Source organism: Schistocerca cancellata, chromosome 6 (genome assembly GCF_023864275.1).
Source record: "Schistocerca cancellata isolate TAMUIC-IGC-003103 chromosome 6, iqSchCanc2.1, whole genome shotgun sequence".
Classification (NCBI taxonomy): Eukaryota; Metazoa; Arthropoda; class Insecta; order Orthoptera; family Acrididae; genus Schistocerca; species Schistocerca cancellata.
In genome coordinates, this window is record NC_064631.1 from 694,365,927 (window position 1) to 694,384,297 (window position 18,371).

The 18,371-nt window shown below is 45.3% G+C and overlaps 1 protein-coding gene across 1 annotated transcript in view; it reads right to left on the reverse strand.

The window, feature by feature from the left end:
• Window positions 1–18,371, reverse strand: part of LOC126088482 (uncharacterized) — a 372,186-nt gene that overhangs the window by 295,427 nt on the left and 58,388 nt on the right. The window lies entirely within an intron of this gene.

The following is an 18,371-nucleotide window of genomic DNA, read 5'->3' on the forward strand; positions in this document are numbered from 1 at the left end:
GTGCAATTGATGTAGATGTAGCGTTCTCAACACTGACGCTTCTGAGATTCCCGATTCTCGCGCAATATGTCTGCTACTGATGTGCGGATCACTCGTGACAGCATCTAAAACACCTACTTGTGCATAATCATATTGTTGCAGGTCGTGGTCGACGTTTCACATGTGACTGAACACTTCCTGTTTCCTTAAATAACGTAACTATCTGGCGAACGGTCCGGACGCTTGGATGATGTCGTCCAGGATACCGAGCAGCATACATAGCACACGCCCGTTGGGCGTTTTGATCACAATATCCATACCATCACCACGATATCGACCTTTTCCGCAATTGGTAAACGATCCATTTTAACACGGGTAGCGTATCACGAAGCAAATACCGTCCGCACTGGCGGAATGTTACGTGATACCACGTACTTAAACGTTTGTCACCGTTATGGCGCCATCTATCACAAAGCGGAAAAAGTGGTCCAACTAAAACACTCATATTTCTTTACGTACTACACGAATATGTAATAAAAAATTGGGGTTCCTATTTAAAGAAACGCAGTTGATACCCGTCTGACCTATGGCAGCGCCATCTAGCGGGCCAACCATGGCGCCATTTGGTTTCCCCCTTCAAGCTAGACGAGTTTCGTTCTTTGTAGTTTTTTCGTTTGATACTTATTTCGTGAGATATTTGGCCCGGTCACTATCAATGGACTACCCTGTGTAATAGGGTAGCCGCATAGCTCTAACTATCACCCGGAGAAAATAAAGTTACATAGTTTATTTTGCGTTTGGTAGTAGCTGCGGACCTGCAGCCCTGGCACTAACTAAAATCCCTGGGCGACAGTAGTGCCGCAGCATGACGATAGACGAATGAAAACAAAATGGCGCAACTCACTAATATACAAAAAAAAAAAAATGCAAATGGCTCTGAGCACTATGGGACTTAACAGCTATGGTCATCAGTCCCCTAGAACTTAGAACTACTTAAACCTAACTAACCTAAGGACTTCACACAACACCCAGTCATCACGAGGCAGAGAAAATCCCTGACCCCGCCGGGAACCCGGGCGCGGAAAGCGAGAACGCTACCGCACGACCACGAGCTGCGGACACTAGAGATGGGCAAAACTGTTCTTTTCAGAGATTGGATCAGAACTGTTCACTCCCTGAAATGAATTAGCTCTTTTTCATGACTCACCACTCATTTACAATATAAAATAAATGGAAGGCACATTGCCCTTTAAACTTGGTTTATTCCAGTACTATACCTGTATTTTGATCTTATTTGATCCTATTTTGAAGTAACACAGATAATGAGTAAGAATTTTGTATTGTTTATTGAAATTTCCACGATATGACAAAGTTTGTGATTATTGATTTATTTTGCACTATCGTGGTTTTTTGGGTGATCGGAAAATGTTGTAACTTGAGATTTACATTAACAATATATTTGGCTATAATGTATTAAAATTTCATTAACCTCATACAAATACATTGCAAGCCATATATTTTTAAAGTGAACGTTTCCTTTCGAAGACGCCTAAAATCGCAAAATCCGTACCAGAATAAGAAAAAAAAAATATAAATTTGACTGTAAAACGAAAGTGCTGCATATAGCCTTACGCAGAATAAAACAAGGAAAATATTGGTGTATCACATTTTGCGATACGTTTATCGGTTCGCTCGTAATTAAAGCGTAAATTCGAGTGTCTATAATAAAAATCCTATAGTAAGAGGAGTCATCAGGAACCTAATCTAATCAGTTTAAACAAATAAAAATAAAATAAAACAATTGATGTATACATAACATAATAATGTAATATACATAGCAGCATTACTACGAAGAACAATATCCAGTGGGGACGAACTCCGATGCAGAGGCGCTGAGTCGAGCAGGTCGAGTCGCGAGCTGTATTACTGCGTGAGCTGAGACCACAGAGACCAGTCGCTTTGCTCGACGCTCTGGCTAGAGTCGAGACGGTGGGGCGAGCGTTGAGCGGGCGAGTTCCGAGGGAGGGGGTAGCGGTCAACTCACCCGCTCCGAGACAAATAGTTCGTTCCCTTGCGAGCGGGTTTTTGCAAGTAGTTCCTATGTTATCCGCTAGGTGGCTCTCTGTCCTGTTGCTCGCATCAACTGCCCAGAGGGCAGGACGTGCGACTGAAACGATCGCCAACAGAGTGCGATGCGAAGTTACGCTGCGCCAGACACTGCGCGGCAGACGATGCACAGGGATGCCACGGCATATGTGGAACACAAAATCCAATGGGGCACTGCACAATGCAGGCAGCCAAGGTAGAAGCAGGGCAGAGGCCGGCGCTGGCTGTGTTGTGTGGCGTGCACTGTGCTGTGACCAGCAGAGGCGCTGCTGATATGCTCCGTCTCTCTCTCTCTCTCTCTCTCTCTCTCTCTCTCTCTCTCTCTCTGCCGTGGGAAACGTTTGGAGCTACCGTTCTTTTTTTCTGAATCACTGATTGTTCACTCCTTTGAAAGATTGAACTCTATGAATTAGTTCAAGAGCGGATCCCCCATCTCTAGCGGACACTAATATACACTCAGGTGGCATAAGTCATGGGATAGCGATGTGCACATATACAGATGGCGGTGGTGTCGCGTATAAAAGCGTAGTGCGTTGGTGGAGCTGTCATTTGTATCTTAGTGATTCACGTGAAAAAGTTTCCGAAGTGATTGTGGCCACACGTCGAGAATTAACGGACTTTGAACGCAGAATGTTAGGTGGAGCTAGACGCCTAGGATATTCCATTTCGGAAATCGTTAGAGATTTCATTACAACGGTATCAGCAGTGTCCAGAGAGGGCCGGGCATTACCTCTCACCACGGACAACGCAGTGGGCGAAGCCGTAGCTTAATGACCGTGATCAGCGACGTTTGCTTAGAGTTATCAGCGCTAATAGACAAGTAAAACTGTATGACATAACTGCAGAAATCATCGTGGGACATAACGACGAACGTATGCGTTACGACAGGTCGGCGAAATTTGGCGCAATGGACTACGGCAGCAGATGACTGACACAATTATCTATGCTAACAGCACGATATCTCCTGCAGCTCCTCTCCTGGACTCGTGACCATATCGGTTGAACCCTAGACGACTGGAAGACCATGGCTTGGTGAGATGAGTCCCGATATCAGTTGATAAGAGCTGATGGTAGGGTTCGTGCGTCGCGTAGACCCTTTTTTTTAAAAAAAAATGGCTCTGGGCACTATGGGACTCAACATCTTAGGTCATAAGTCCCCTAGAACTTAGAACCACTTAAACCTAACTAACCTAAGGACAACACGCACACCCATGCCCCAGGCAGGATTCGAACCTGCGACCGTAGCGGTCCCGCGGTTCCGGACTGCAGCGCCAGAACCGCTAGACCACCGCGGCCGGCAGCGTAGACCCTACGAATCCATAGAATCTGCAGCGAATTGACGCATGGTGCAGGGAATGGCAATTGAATCACAATGTAGACAAGTGTAATGTGCTGCGAATACACAGAAAGATAGCTCCTTTATCATTTAGCTACAAAATAGCAGGTCAGCAACTGGAAGCAGCTAATTCCATAAATTATCTGGGAGTACGAATTAGGAGTGATTTAAAATGGAATGATCATATAAAGTTGATCATCGGTAAAGCAGATGCCAGACTGAGATTCATTGGAAGAATCCTAAGGAAATGCAATCCGAAAACAAAGGAAGTAGGGTACAGTACGCTTGTTCGCCCACTGCTTGAATACTGCTCAGCAGTGTGGGATCCGTACCAGATAGGGTTGATACAAGACATAGAGAAGATCCAACGGAGAGCAGCGCGCTTCGTTACAGGATCATTTAGTAATCGCGAAAGCGTTACGGAGATGATAGATAAACTCCAGTGGAAGACTCTGCAGGAGAGACGCTCAGTAGCTCGGTACGTGCTTTTGTCAAAGTTTCGAGAACATACCTTCACCGAAGAGTCAAGCAGCATATTGCTCCCTCCTACGTATATCTCGCGAAGAGACCATGAGGATAAAATCAGAGAGATTAGAGCCCACACAGAGGCATACCGACAATCCTTCTTTCCACGAACAATACGAGACTGGAATAGAAGGGAGAACCGATAGAGGGACTCCAAGTACCCTCCGCCACGCACCGTCAGGTGGCTTGCGGAGTATGGATGTAGATGTAGATGTAGATGTAGACCCAGGTTGTCAACAAGGCACTGTGGCTCCATAACGGTGCAGGCTGTGTTTACACGGAATACACTGGGTCGTCTGGTCCAACTGAACCGATCCTAGACTTGAAATGGTTATGTTCGGCTACTTGGAGACAGTTTGCAGCCACTCACAGACTTCATGTTTCCAAAAAACAATGTGGCATGTCACTGGGCCACGATTCGCGATTGGTGTGTAGAACGTTCTGGACAGTTGAAGTGAATGATTTGGCGACCCAGATCGCCCGACGTGAACCTCATCGAGCATCTATGGGACATATTCGAGAGGTCAATTCGTGCACAAAATATAGAGGCAGCATGGCTTAATGTTTCTGCACCGAACTTCCAACGACTTGTGGAGTCCATCCTACTTCGAGATGCTGCAGTGGACCAGGCGAAAGGAGGTCCGGCAAGATATTAAGTGGTATCCCTTGACTTTTACCACCTCAGTGTAATGGAATATACTCTACTGGCCACAAAAATTGCTACACCACGAAGATGACGTGCTATAGACGCGAAATTTAACCGACAGGAAGAAGATGCTGTGATATGCAAATAATTAGCGTTTCAGAGCATTCACACAAGGTTGGCGCCGGTGGCGACACCTACAACGTGCTGACATGAGGAAAGTTTCCAACCGATTTCTCATACACAAACAGCAGTTGACCGGCGTTGCCTGGTGAAACGCTGTTGTGATGCATCGTGTAAGGAGGAGAAATGCGTACCATCACGTTTCCGACTCTAATAAAGGTCGGATTGTAGCCTATCGCGATTGCGGTTTATCGTATCGCGACACTGCTGCTCGCGTTGGTCGAGATCCAATGACTGTTAGCAGAATATGAAATCGCTGGGTTCAGGAGGGTAATACGGAACGCCGTGCTGGATCCCAACGGCCTCATATCACTAGCAGTCGAGATGACAGGCATCTTATCCGCATGGCTGTAATGGATCGTGCAGCCACCACGTCTCGATCCCTGAGTCAACGGATGTGGACGTTTGCAAGACGACAACCATCTGCACGAACAGTTCGACGACTTTTTCTGCAGCATGGACTACAGGCCGGAGACCATGGCTGCGGTTACCCTTGACGCTGCATCACAGACAGGAGCGCCTGCTATGGTGTACTCGTGACAAACCTGGGTGAACGAATGGCAAAACCTCATTTTTTCGGATGAATCCAGGTTCTGTTTACAGCATCACGATGCTCGCATCCGTGTTTGGCGACATCGCGGTGAACGCACATTGGAATCGTGTATTCGTCATCGCCATACTGGCGTATCACCCGGCATGATGCTATGCGGTGCCATTGGTTACACGTCTTAGTCACCTCTTGTTCGCATTGGCACTTTGAACAATGGACGTTACATTTCAGATGTCTTACGACCCGTGGCTCTACCCTTCATTCGATCCCTGCGAAACCCTACATTTCAGCAGGATAATGCACGATCGCATGTTGCAGGTCCTGTACGGGCCTTTCTGGATACAGGAAATGTTCGACTGCTGCCCTGGCCAGCACATTCTCCAGATCTCTCACCAATTGAAAACATCCGGTCAATAGTGGCCGAGCAACTGATTCGTCACAATACGCCAGTCACTACTCTTGATGAACATTGGTATGGTGTTGAAGCTGCATGGGCTTCTGTACCTGTACACGCCATCCAGACTCTGTTTGACTCAATGCCCAGGCGTATCAAGACCGTTATTACGGCCAGAGGTGTTTGTTCAGGGTACCGGTTTCTCAAGATCTATGCACTCAAATTCCGTGAAAATGTAATCACATGTCAGTTCTAGTATAATAAATTTGTCCAATGAATACCCGTTTATCATCTGCATTTCTTCTTGGTGTAGCAATTTTAATGGCCAGTACTGTAGAATAGTAATTGGTTTCCTGTATTTGAAGGGGAGAAAGGCTGCAGCAATCTATTGAGAATTGGTGTACGTATACATCATCAATACACCATCATACGGCATAATGGTTAGGTGAAGTAGATGCAGCCAATGTGGTTAAAAGTCTGAACAAAGATGAACGAAGTAGGCCATCTCTCCATGGAGAACTCGATTTTCCAAGAGAACTGCAAGCCCTGGAGCCCGACGACCGGAGTGTCACAATCGAGACGATAGCGGAAAAAGCGAAAATCTGTCATGAATTGGTTCTAAATATCCTGCACAACATACTGAACATGACGAAGGCCGCCGTCCCGTGATTTCGAAGACTGCTCACACCTGCTCAGACGTTCCGGGTGAACCGAAGTAACAGCAGAAATGTCACAGATGTATCGAAATGTCTTCCATCTCCGCTCTGCAGGGGGCCGTGCAGAGTTACCCGTGTTTGAGATCAGGATGGCTGCTCGGAATCTGTGAAGCACCTTCGACGCAAGTAAAACATTATTAAAGTTCAATCATTTGCCGCGCGGTATTAGCCGAGCGGTGTAAGGCGCTGCAGTCATGGACTGTGCGGCTGGTCCCGGCGGAGGTTCGAGTCCTCCCTCGGGCATGGGTGTGTGTGTTTGTCCTTAGGATAATTTGAGTTAAGTAGCGTGTAAGCTTTGATGACCTTAGCAGTCAAGTCCCATAATAATTTATTCACATTTGAATTTTTTTTTCTATCATTTATCCACCGTGTTTACAATTCGTTGCTGTCGTACCAGACTTGGCTGATGCTTTCTTCAGCTGTGTGTTGGATTCTATCTGATATCTGTTTTGTCCTCTCAGCAACTGCACTACCCGGCAATGGTGTTAGCAACCTCGGCATCGTAGCAGGTTGCCAGCTGGGAGGTGGCGGCCATGCTCAGCGTGAGAATTTGGTCTGATGCCGGCTGTTGGAGTGTTCTCAGTTCCCACTCCAAATTCTACGAAGACCCTTGACGCCCAACTGGCGATGTATCTGGTGTCACTAGTCGTGTCGTCAGTTAATGTCCTCCCTGCCAACCTGATAGGTTTCAGCACCCGATGTCGCCTGGGTGATGAACAGTAATGTGGACCCCCAAGAGGCCTTATTGTTGACTTCTGAAGTTCAGTGTTGGCAGGACTCTGCGGTAGAGATGGGTCGAACTCGTTCATTCCCGTGAACTATTTCATTCATTTCACTCTTTGCCGTGAAGCATTCAAATGAAGTAGTTCATTGATGAAGTGCGGAAGCCTGGCGAAGTTGCCAAGTTCGCCGCTCAGCCGCGGCTACGCTCGCCTCGCCTCGCTTGTACAATAAAGCTCGTAATACTTCATAATTTTACCAACAGATGGCCGAACTATGCAGTAACGTGCACGCAACGTTTTGCGCTCTTATAGCGTATGAGTTAGAGCATGGTCGAAGGGGACAAAGGAAAGATAAACAGAGAAGCCTGTCACATATAAAGAAGGTATTACATTTAATCTTGCTCGACATTTTCTCATGAAGCGCCCAAAAAGTTTTTATTTGCCAAATGAAACATTATTTGATGTATTCATAGACTGAAAACTAGGGCTACCAACGAAATGCAGTCCAATTTTATGTTCCTTTTAAAATTTAATCCATAATAGAATGAGTATGTTTATCACTGTCACAAAGTCTATATACCTACGTTAAGTAATTATTCAGAAGTTTTCCTGTATATTTTATTTTTGTTGAGAATAATAACCCTCCAGATTCGAAACGTAAACTGTCACCTGTAGCCATTGGTACGATTTCAGGTAAAATCCCTCTTTCAGTGTTATTAACAAACCTTTTATTTTCTTGTCGGCTGGGTGTGCTTTGTTTGTATGTTTAATATTCGTTTGTCTGCAAGCGCTGCCAACGGTAGGCTATCCGTAGACGCGAAGTTTAACTGCACAAATAGTCACGGGTAATAGTGTCAGCACTGCAGGAAGCAACTGACGCTGCTTTCCCTTCGCCCCTCACCTCCACAACCCATCGTAAACCTATCGTTCCCCACAAACACCGCGCGATTCGTCGACAGGCAGTAGAGGGAGGACTGAAATGAAGGGAGGATGAGTGACGTAGCGCCGATGTAGTGGGAGAGGGAGAGGGGAAGAGAGTGAGTGAACTAGAGAAAAGTGTGGAGTGTGCTATCTGTGAAGAGTTTGAAGAAGCAGTTCACTGAAATTGAGTGGTTAGTTCACACTTCATTGGAGTGAAGCGTTCATTTGAACGACTCATTCACGAGCTCCCCATCACTACTCTGCGGCTTGGTGTTGTTGGAAGACAGGTACTCCTTCAGTAGATGGTAGGCGGCTAGCAAATGTAGTTTATCAGGTGAAGACCATCGTCATCTTTGGCTAGTTTATACACTGCTCTGGAGCATTTAGGACGTATATTTACTACAGTATCGTAATCATATAATCGACTACTATTATTGTGAAAGCCATCGATCCCAATGATCAACTGATGAGAGCAGGAAAACCGGGGCAATTGAAGGGCTATGGTGTGAGACTTGGTTCGTAATGAGTGCATGTATTCCCCTTATTGTGCCATATTCACCTTACACTGTTAACTGCTGTAACAGGTCCTCACTTTGTACTCTTGTGTGAGAGAGAGTGTTTTTGGGCCATTTCTAACAAGGTAACGAATATGCTTGTCTCCCTCCGCTTGCTTTCCACTCCAATGTTCTCTCTGCCGAATGCGTATTTCTCACTCACATAGTGTCTTAATGTATCGTTAGCCTGACCAACTTGCGACAGACCATTATGCTTCCAGCTTCAGTCTCTGTGGTTTAATTTCATGTTCCCTGTTGCAGTTTGAATGATTTTTAATAGGAATCTCTAATTTCATATACATTACTGTTCTGTGTCATAACAGCACAATCACCATGGACAAATTCCGTGCGTATCGCTATGACCTTGAGACAAATGAGCTAAGCACGCGGGGTAAACATGTGTATTCACCATTGCCCATAGAAGGGGAACACCCAACCATCATACGGCATAGTGATGACATCTACAGAATGAGGAAGAGGTGATTTTCGAGGTCCAACCTTTCCTGAAAAGTGAAAACGCAAATTTCTTCTGTGTAAACTTCCACCAAGTTATTCATCGTTGAGAAGAAACTGTCACATTGCTAAATGAATGTCTACAGAAAGACAGACACCTTCATTAACTTCCACGATTAAGCTTGATATGACTACCAATCATAACACACTTCCATTAAAAAAATAAAGTCTAACGTCACGTCGGTATCTCGGTGATTAATAAGGCTTCGAATACGCATAGTTCTTTGTTTCGTGAGTCTCTATCACGATTTCTCTCGGCAGAAAACGTTACAAACATGTTTAACACGTGAAACATTACTCTCTAACTCAACTGTATTTCAAATGCTCTAATCTGAAAAGTGGAAGGTTTTGCTAGAGTAACAGATGCTATTTTGCGCTCCCGGAAACGTGAAATTCTCTTAGCTAAATTTGTGATTGGGTTAGCTAGTGTGGTCTTGGCATTAACAAGATAAAGATCGCTTCTTAGCTCCTGATTATCACCAAGGCCTTTTCGAATGGGTGGGAAAAGAGACAATAGAGATGGCTTATGACACTTCGGAGGCTGTAAACACGTGAAGTGGACAACGACGCAGGTATAATTATACAAGTTGCGAAATGATGGTCTTGCGAATGTGCACAGCAGCGGCAGACCGAATTCACAGCCTGCCATTCATGGTGAACAAAAGAGCCCTTGCGGCTATGGCTGATACCCCAATAAACTCCATCCGCGCGCTAATTTCGTTTTACTACCAGCGCTGGAAAATTATACCACAGAAATCGCAGGTCTCTCACGCTGAAAGGTAATGTCGCTTCAGTAATCCGATGCACACAAACCTAAAGACAGCACCACAAAATGTTGTTGGATTCAGAGTTTCGGTTGAAGGAAATTTTACTTTTCGCAACCTGTTAACTTGGCTCTGAGCACTATGGGACTTAACATCTGAGATCATGAGTCCCCTAGAACATAGAAAAACCTAACTAACCTAAGGACATCACACACATCCAAGCCCGAGGCAGGATTCGAACCTGCGACCGTAGCGGTTGCGCGGTTCCAGATTGAAGCGCTTAGAACCGCTTTTTTTTTTTTTTTTTTTTTTTTTACCACAAGAGGTTGAACGTAATTGCGCATCCTCTCTGAAGGAGCTGAATTCATTGCCCAAATGCGAAGTGAGCATGAGATCCCATGTTAGAATCCCAGTCTAGCACACAATTCCACTCGTTGCCGCTGACTCTGCATAATATCCCGATAGAGCTGACACCAGTAGTTCCTCCACTCTCGTTTCCTTTCTCCCCCCCAACCGCTCGGCCACACCGGCCGCCGTAATCTGGTAACTCTACCAGCTATTGTATCCACGTATGCTGTGCTTACATGTCGAGTAAACCCTTTCCTTTTCATTCTGATATGTTCTGCAACATATCCTTCGCCTTAACGCTGTTTGTAGGCCATGAACGTTCGCAGAAATTTATCTAAGATATACCAACATTTTTAAAGCTGCCATTTGTTATACACTTGATTCGACGAGTTTCAAAACTTACCTTGCCCCAAGAATAAAACTGAACAGAAAAACCAGAAAAAATTGTTTCCTACATTATTGATGGCTGCCCGCTTATCATTTGTGAGGTAGATTATTTTGATAAGTAGATGACAAATATGAACTACGAGGAAAAAAATGACGCACCACAAAGAAATAGCCGAATGGTACGGAAATCGGTAGCTGTAACGTACATGTACAGACAAACAAATTATTACAATTTCAGAAAGTTGGATGATTTATTTAAGATGAAGTGATTGACAAACTCAGCAAGTCAGCAACGCGCTGGTCCACCTCTGCCCTTTGTGAAAGCAGTTATTCAGCTTGGCATTGATTGGCAGGTTTGTTGGATGTCCTCCTGAGGGATATCGTGCCAAACACCGTCCAATTGGCGTGCCAGATTGTGAAAATTTTGAGACGGTTGGAAGGCCCTCCTCATAATGGTCCAAACGTTCTCCAACAAGGGACAGGTCCGACGACGTTGCTGGCCTAGGTTGGGTTTGGCAAGAACGAAGACAATCAGTAGAAACTATTCTATGGAGAACTCTCGCTATGTGCATATGGGCATTATCTTGCTGAAATGTAAGCCCATGAAACCGGGCATAGAATATCGTCGACATACCACTGTGCTGTAACGGAGCCGCGAATGACCACTAGAGTAGTCCTGATCCGTAAAGAAATGGCGCCCCAGACCATAACCCCTGGCTGCTGGACCATAGGCAGGCGACAGTCACGTTGGTATTCCACCACTCTCTTGCACCACAGTGATACATCGAAAATATTCTACACCCCTTTTTGTTGCCCTTCTTAGCAAGGTATCGTGAACATTCCCAGCAATGTTGACATGATTCGTTACCAGATATTATTAATTCTTATGTGGATCATTACATTGGGTGGCCAAAATGTTAACCAAATTGATACACTGAAGCTGAGTATGATTTTCCTATTGTATGTTCTCACTGTTATTCTCGCTGTGTTGAGAACTGAAACTAGTTCCTCTGTATCCAAGTTACCTACATTCGTCAGTCTTATAGGGAGGTGTTCAAAGTGTACTGCAACTGCGGTTGGTTAGTTATGTTATACGAGGTGCATTCAAGTTCTAAGGCCTCCGATGTTTTTTCTCCGGACTGGAAAGAGATAGAAACATGCGCATTGTTTTAAAATGAGGCCGCGTTCATTGTCAATACGTCCCAGAGATGGCAGCACCGTACGGCAGATGGAATTTTACCGCCAGCGGCGAGAATGAGAACTGTTTTAAATACTTAAAATGGCGACGTTTTCCTTACTTGAACAGCGTGCAATCATTCGTTTTCTGAATTTGCGTGGTGTGAAACCAATCGAAATTCATCGACAGTTGAAGGAGACATGTGGTGATGGAGTTATGGATGTGTCGAAAGTGCGTTCGTGGGTGCGACAGTTTAATGAAGGCAGAACATCGTGTGACAACAAACCGAAAAAACCTCGGGCTCGCACGAGCCAGTCTGACGACATGATCCAGAAAGTGGAGAGAATTGTTTTGGGGGATCGCCGAATGACTGTTGAACAGATCGCCTCCAGAGTTGGCATTTCTGTGGGTTCTGTGCACACAATCCTGTATGACGATCTTAAAATGCGAAAAGTGTCATCCAGGTGGGTGCCACGAATGCTGACGGACGACCACACGGCTACCCGTGTGGCATGTTGCCAAGCAATGTTGATGCGCAACGACAGCATGAATGGGACGTTCTTTTCGTCGGTTGTGACAATGGATGAGACGTGGATGCCATTTTACAATACAGAAACAAAACGCCAGTCAGCTCAATGGAAGCACACAGATTCACCGCCACCAAAAAAATTTCGGGTAACCGCCAGTGCTGAAAAAATGATGGTGTCCATGTTCTGGGACAGCGAGGGCGTAATCCTTACCCATTGCGTTCCAAAGGGCACTACGGTAACAGGTGCATCCTACGAAAATATTTTGAAGAACAAATTCCTTCCGGCACTGCAACAAATCGTCCGGGAAGGGCTGCGTGTGTGCTGTTTCACCAAGACAACGCACCCGCACATCGAGCTAACGTTACGCAACAGTTTCTTCATGATAACAACTTTGAAGTAATTCCTCATGCTCGCTACTCACCTGACCTGGCTCCTAGTGACTTTTGGCTTTTTCCAGCAACGAAAGACAGTCCCCGTGGCCGCACATTCACCAGCCGTGCTGCTATTGCCTCAGCGATTTCCCAGTGGTCAAAACGAACTCCTAAAGAAGCCTTCGCCGCTGCCATGGAATCATGGCGTCAGCGTTGTGAAAAATGTGTACGTCTGCAGGGCGATTACGTCGAGAAGTAACGCCAGTTTCATCGATTTCGGGTGAGTAGTTAATTAGAAAAAAAACCGGAAGCCTTAGAACTTGAATGCACCTCGTAATATTGATACATTAGCCGTTGTGAAACTTCCTGGCAGATTAAAACGGTGTGCCAGACCGGGACTCGAACTCGAGACCTTTGCCTTCCGCAGGCAACTGCTCTACCATTTTTTTTTTAATTTCACTTTGTTCGTTTTCGTTCGTTGCATCTATGTGATCGGGGCGGACGTCGTAAGACACCCTTTTCAGTACGTCGTCAGTTTTTTTATTACAGAGGGCAGGTAGTCCTCTGACCGAACACGCTGAGCTACCGTGCCGGCACCATCTGAGCTACCCAAGCACGTTTTCACAACTTTACTTCAGCCAGTACGTCGTCCCCTACTTTCCAAACTTCACAGAAGCTCTCCTGCTAGGTTCACAGTGCCCAGTAGAAATTTCAGTTAACACTTCCCGGCGGATTTGGCCGTCTTATCTGACACTGTAGCAGGAGTGATTAACAGATATTCATACGTCAGCAAGGGCGCCCGCTACGATATGCATTTTTGTGGAAATCCTTGCTACGTTAGAGAGAATCGCCATTAAAGTTCGCCGATGTCACACACGCTTATGGCCCTGTTGCCTCTAAGCTGACGAGAGTAAACTTATCTTTATTAGCTTCTTGCTTTATAATAAATTTTCTTAGTACCAGGTAATAATCAACAATTTTAACTTAAATGGGATTGAATTGTTTCATCTGAAACATCATCCATTTCTGAATTCGTGTTGATCATAGAATCATTCTACATGGCTGCCAACACTCATTGCGCAGGTGCTGTGTTGTCCTATTTGTGCATGTTCGTGTGTGTGTGTGTTTGTGTGTGTGTGTGTGTGCGTGTGTGTGTGCGCGCGCGCGCATGTGTGTGTGTGTGCGTGTGTGTGTGCGTAGGTGCGTGCGTGCGTATGTGTGTGTGGGTGTATAGGTGCGTGCGTGCGTATGTGTGTGTGTGTGTGTGTGTGTGTGTGCGTGTGTGTGAGGACTTGGAGTCACAAGCAGTGAATTTGTAGATAACTGGTAAGAAGACTACTGAAGCGTCCTGTTGCGCCGAAGCCTGTGAAGCGACAATGGGGCAAATGTTGTTGGAGCTAGTAGGGAACTCTGCGAGTTACAAGCTGCTGTGGGCAGTCATTATCACCAAACACAGCTGATCAGCAGACACAGGTGGGAAACTTTGTGCACAAGGAAGGCAATGATGTGAGACGTGGGTTTCCTGGAACGTAATCTTATATCTCACGTGAAAGGGTTAGCCAACAGCAGAGCAGAGTATGAGCGAAATTTAGTAAATAGTATACAGTACACCTGAGAAGTGTCTTCTATATTATCGTACTGTATATAATCTCTGTCAGATAGGATGGATGACTCCTTAGAGATAAGATAATACTGAGCTTCTGTTTGACCACTATGCTTCCAGATTTCACAGCATTTTTGGCTTTTTTACGATTTCTCCATATTTTTTACATTTTTCAATATCTTAAGTTTTTCCCACATTTTCTATATTTCTCCATATTCAGAATACAAATGCACAAGTATACGTATGATCTTATTGTTTACATTAGCAGGTGTGGTGTGATACTTTTACCATCTAACAGTGATATAAAATTCCAACCCATCCCTAGTTTGTACGAACTAGACTTCTTCAAAAGATCAAAGTGTCAAGACATACCAATAACACATGCACAAATATGGATTGCTGTGGAGGCTGAGTGTTGACATTGTAAAGCTCAGTTATGATATTTTGTGTGACAGTTTCCCATGGAGGCCCTCGCTATAGATCCTATACCGCACCTACGACTGGATGTTTTCACATTTGGATGCTACCTGAGAGTTAACATAAGTGGATCCCTGTGGAATCTATCCTGGACGTAATGCGTGTGGATCGACCATGAAAAATATCGCAGTGTAATGTTATTGGATCCACCATTGGACATTACACAGAATGTAACATCAGTAGATCCATGTTGAACTACATTCTGGACACATTACTGATAGATCCAATGGCCGAGCGGCTCTAGGCGCTTCAGTCTGGAACAGCGCGACCGCTACGGTTGTAGGATCGAATCCTGCCTCGGGCCTGGATGTGTGTGATGTCCTTAGGTTAGTTAGGTTTAAGTAGTTCTAAGTTCTAGGGGACTGCTGACCTCAGATGTCAGATTTTGGTAGACCCACCGTCAGACGGTTTGTGGATAACTGTCCCCAAACATACCAACAACTGCGGATGGACCCCATGGAAACCGTCACACATAATATCGTTCTGATCTCTACAGAGGGTGGGGGAGGAGTAGGAGGGGGGTGGGTGAAGGCGGGAGATAAGAGCTTAACGTGGCTGTTCTGGACGCTTCAGTGATGTCCCGCTTCCAATTGAATCCTGATGACCAGAGAAGACGCGTATGGAGACGCTCTAGACAGCAGTTGGATACCAATCTGACTGCCGCCAGCCATGCGTCCCGACATCCAGCAGTGATTCTCTGTGGTGCCATTTCATCTCACAGTTGGACCCCCTCTGTTGTCATCAGGGGCACCCTTACAGCACAGCAGTACGTCGACGTTATTCTATGCCCTGTTTTGTTGCCTTTCATAGTAAGCCATGGAGAGTATACATCAGAAAGATAATCTCCGCGCATACACATTGAGAGTTTCTACTGCTTTTCTTTTGCCAGGAAGATCGCCAGATCTATTCCCAATTTAGAACATTTGGGGCATTATGAGCAGCGACCTCCAACCAGCACGTGATCTTGACAATCTAACTGATCAGTTGGACAGAATCTGGCACGATATCAGTCAGGAGGACATCCAACTAATCTATCTACATCTACATCTACATCTACATCCATACTCCGCAAGCCACCTGACGGTGTGTGGCGGAGGGTACCTTCAGTACCTCTATCGGTTCTCCCTTGTATTCCAGTCTCGTATTGTTCGTGGAAATAAGGATTGTCGGTATGCCTCTGTGTTTGCTCTAATCTCTCTTATTTTATACTCATGGTCTCTTCGCGAGATATACGTAGGAGGGAGCAATATACTACTTGACTCTTCGGTGAAGGTATGTTCTCGAATCTTTGACAAAAGCCCGTACCGAGCTACTGAGCGTCTCTCCTGCAGAGTCTTCCACTGGAGTTTATCTACATCTCCGTAACGCTTTCGCGATTACTAAATGATCCTGTAACGAAGCGCGCTGCTCTCCGTTGGATCTTCTCTATGTCTTGTATCAACCCTATCTGGTACGGATCCCACACTGCTGAGCAGTATTCAAGCAGTGGGCGAACAAGCGTACTGTAACCTACTTCCTTTGTTTTCGCATTGCATTTCCTTAGGATTCTTCCAATGAATCTCAGTCTGGCATCTGCTTTACCGACAATCAACATCATATGATCATTCCATTTTAAATCACTCCTAATGCGTACTCCCAGATAATTTATGGTATTAACTGCTTCCAGTTGCTGACCTGCTATTTTGTAGCTAAATGATAAAGGATCTATCTTTCTGTGTATTCGCAGCACATTACACTTGTCTACATTGAGATTCAATTGCCATTCCCTGCACCATGCGTCAATTCGCTGCAGATCCTCCTGCATTTCAGTACAATTTTCCATTGTTACAACCTCTCGATACACCACAGCATCATCTGCAAAAAGCCTCAGTGAACTTCCGATGTCATCCACCAGGTCATTTATGTATATTGTGAATAGCAACGCTACTATGACACTCCCCTGCGGCACACCTGAAATCACTCTTACTTCGGAAGACTTCTCTCCATTGAGAATAACATGCTGCGTCCTGTTATATAGGAACTCTTTAATCCAATCACACAATTGGTCTGATAGTCCATATGCTCTTACTTTGTTCATTAAACGACTGCGGGGAACTGTATCGAACGCCTTGCGGAAGTCAAGAAACACGGCATCTACCTGGGAACGTGTCTATGGCCCTCTGAGTCTCGTGGACGAATAGCGCGAGCTGGGTTTCACATGACCGTCTTTTTCGAAACCCATGCTGATTCCTACAGAGTAGATTTCTAGTCTCCAGAAAAGTCATTATACTCGAACACAATACGTGTTCCAAAATTCTACAACTGATCGACGTTAGAGATATACGTCTATAGTTCTGCACATCTGTTCGACGTCCCTTCTTGAAAACGGGGATGACCTGTGCCCTTTTCCAATCTTTTGGAACGCTACGCTCTTCTAGAGACCTACGGTACACCGCTGCAAGAAGGGGGGCAAGTTCCTTCGCGTACTCTGTGTAAAATTGAACTGGTATCCCATCAGGTCCAGAGGCCTTTCCTCTTTTGAGCGATTTTAATTGTTTCTCTATCCCTCTGTCGTCTATTTCGATATCTACCATTTTGTCATTTGTGCGACAATCTAGAGAGGGAACTACAGTGCAATCTTCCTGTGTGAAACAACTTTGGAAAAAGACATTTAGTATTTCGGCCTTTAGTCTGTCATCCTCTGTTTCAGTACCATTTTGGTCACAGAGTGTCTGGACATTTTGTTTTGCTCCACCTACCGCTTTGACATAAGACCAAAATTTCTTAGGATTTTCTGCCAAGTCAGTACATAGAACTTTACTTTCGAATTCATTGAACGCCTCTCGCATATCACTGAAAGCCAAACCGAGTAACCGTTTGCACAAGGGCCAGAGGCGGACGAACACGGTATTCATATCAATTAACTTGCGAAACTCGTTCTCTTGAAAAAATCATCCAGTTTTTCTGAAATGGTAATCACTTGTTTGTCTGTACATAGTACACTGAATCTACCGATTTCCGCCGAATTCTGATAATTCCTTCGTGGTGCGTATTTTCTTGTCCTGGTGTGTATATCATAGTTTATTGTGTGATGCGCTGCCTTTCTGTGCTTGTAAAGCAGCTTCCGTCGACGACCGGAAGATGGCTCTGCCCTCATTCGAAGAACGCTGCTGTCACGTCCTTAGTGGTCATAACTTGTCAATGATTCACGTCTCAGACACCAACTGGATAAGTAATCATGACCAATGTTTTTCAGAATACACAAAATCCACCTACGCCTTCTATTACATAGAGCGCTACTATATTGATGATTGCCGGCCGCGGTGGTCTAGCGGTTCTAGGCGCTCAGTCCGGAACCGCGCGACTGCTACGGTCGCAGGTTCGAATCCTGCCTCGGGCATGGATGTTTGTGATGTCCTTAGGTTAGTTAGGTTTAAGTACTTCTAAGTTCTAGGGGACTGATGACCACAGATGTTAAGTCCCATAGTGGTCAGAGCCATTTGAACCATTTATATTGATGATAGTGTGAGTGTGTGATAGTGTGACGTGCATTTTGGAGCTTTACATTTCTACTTAAAAGGACCGCGTTATAA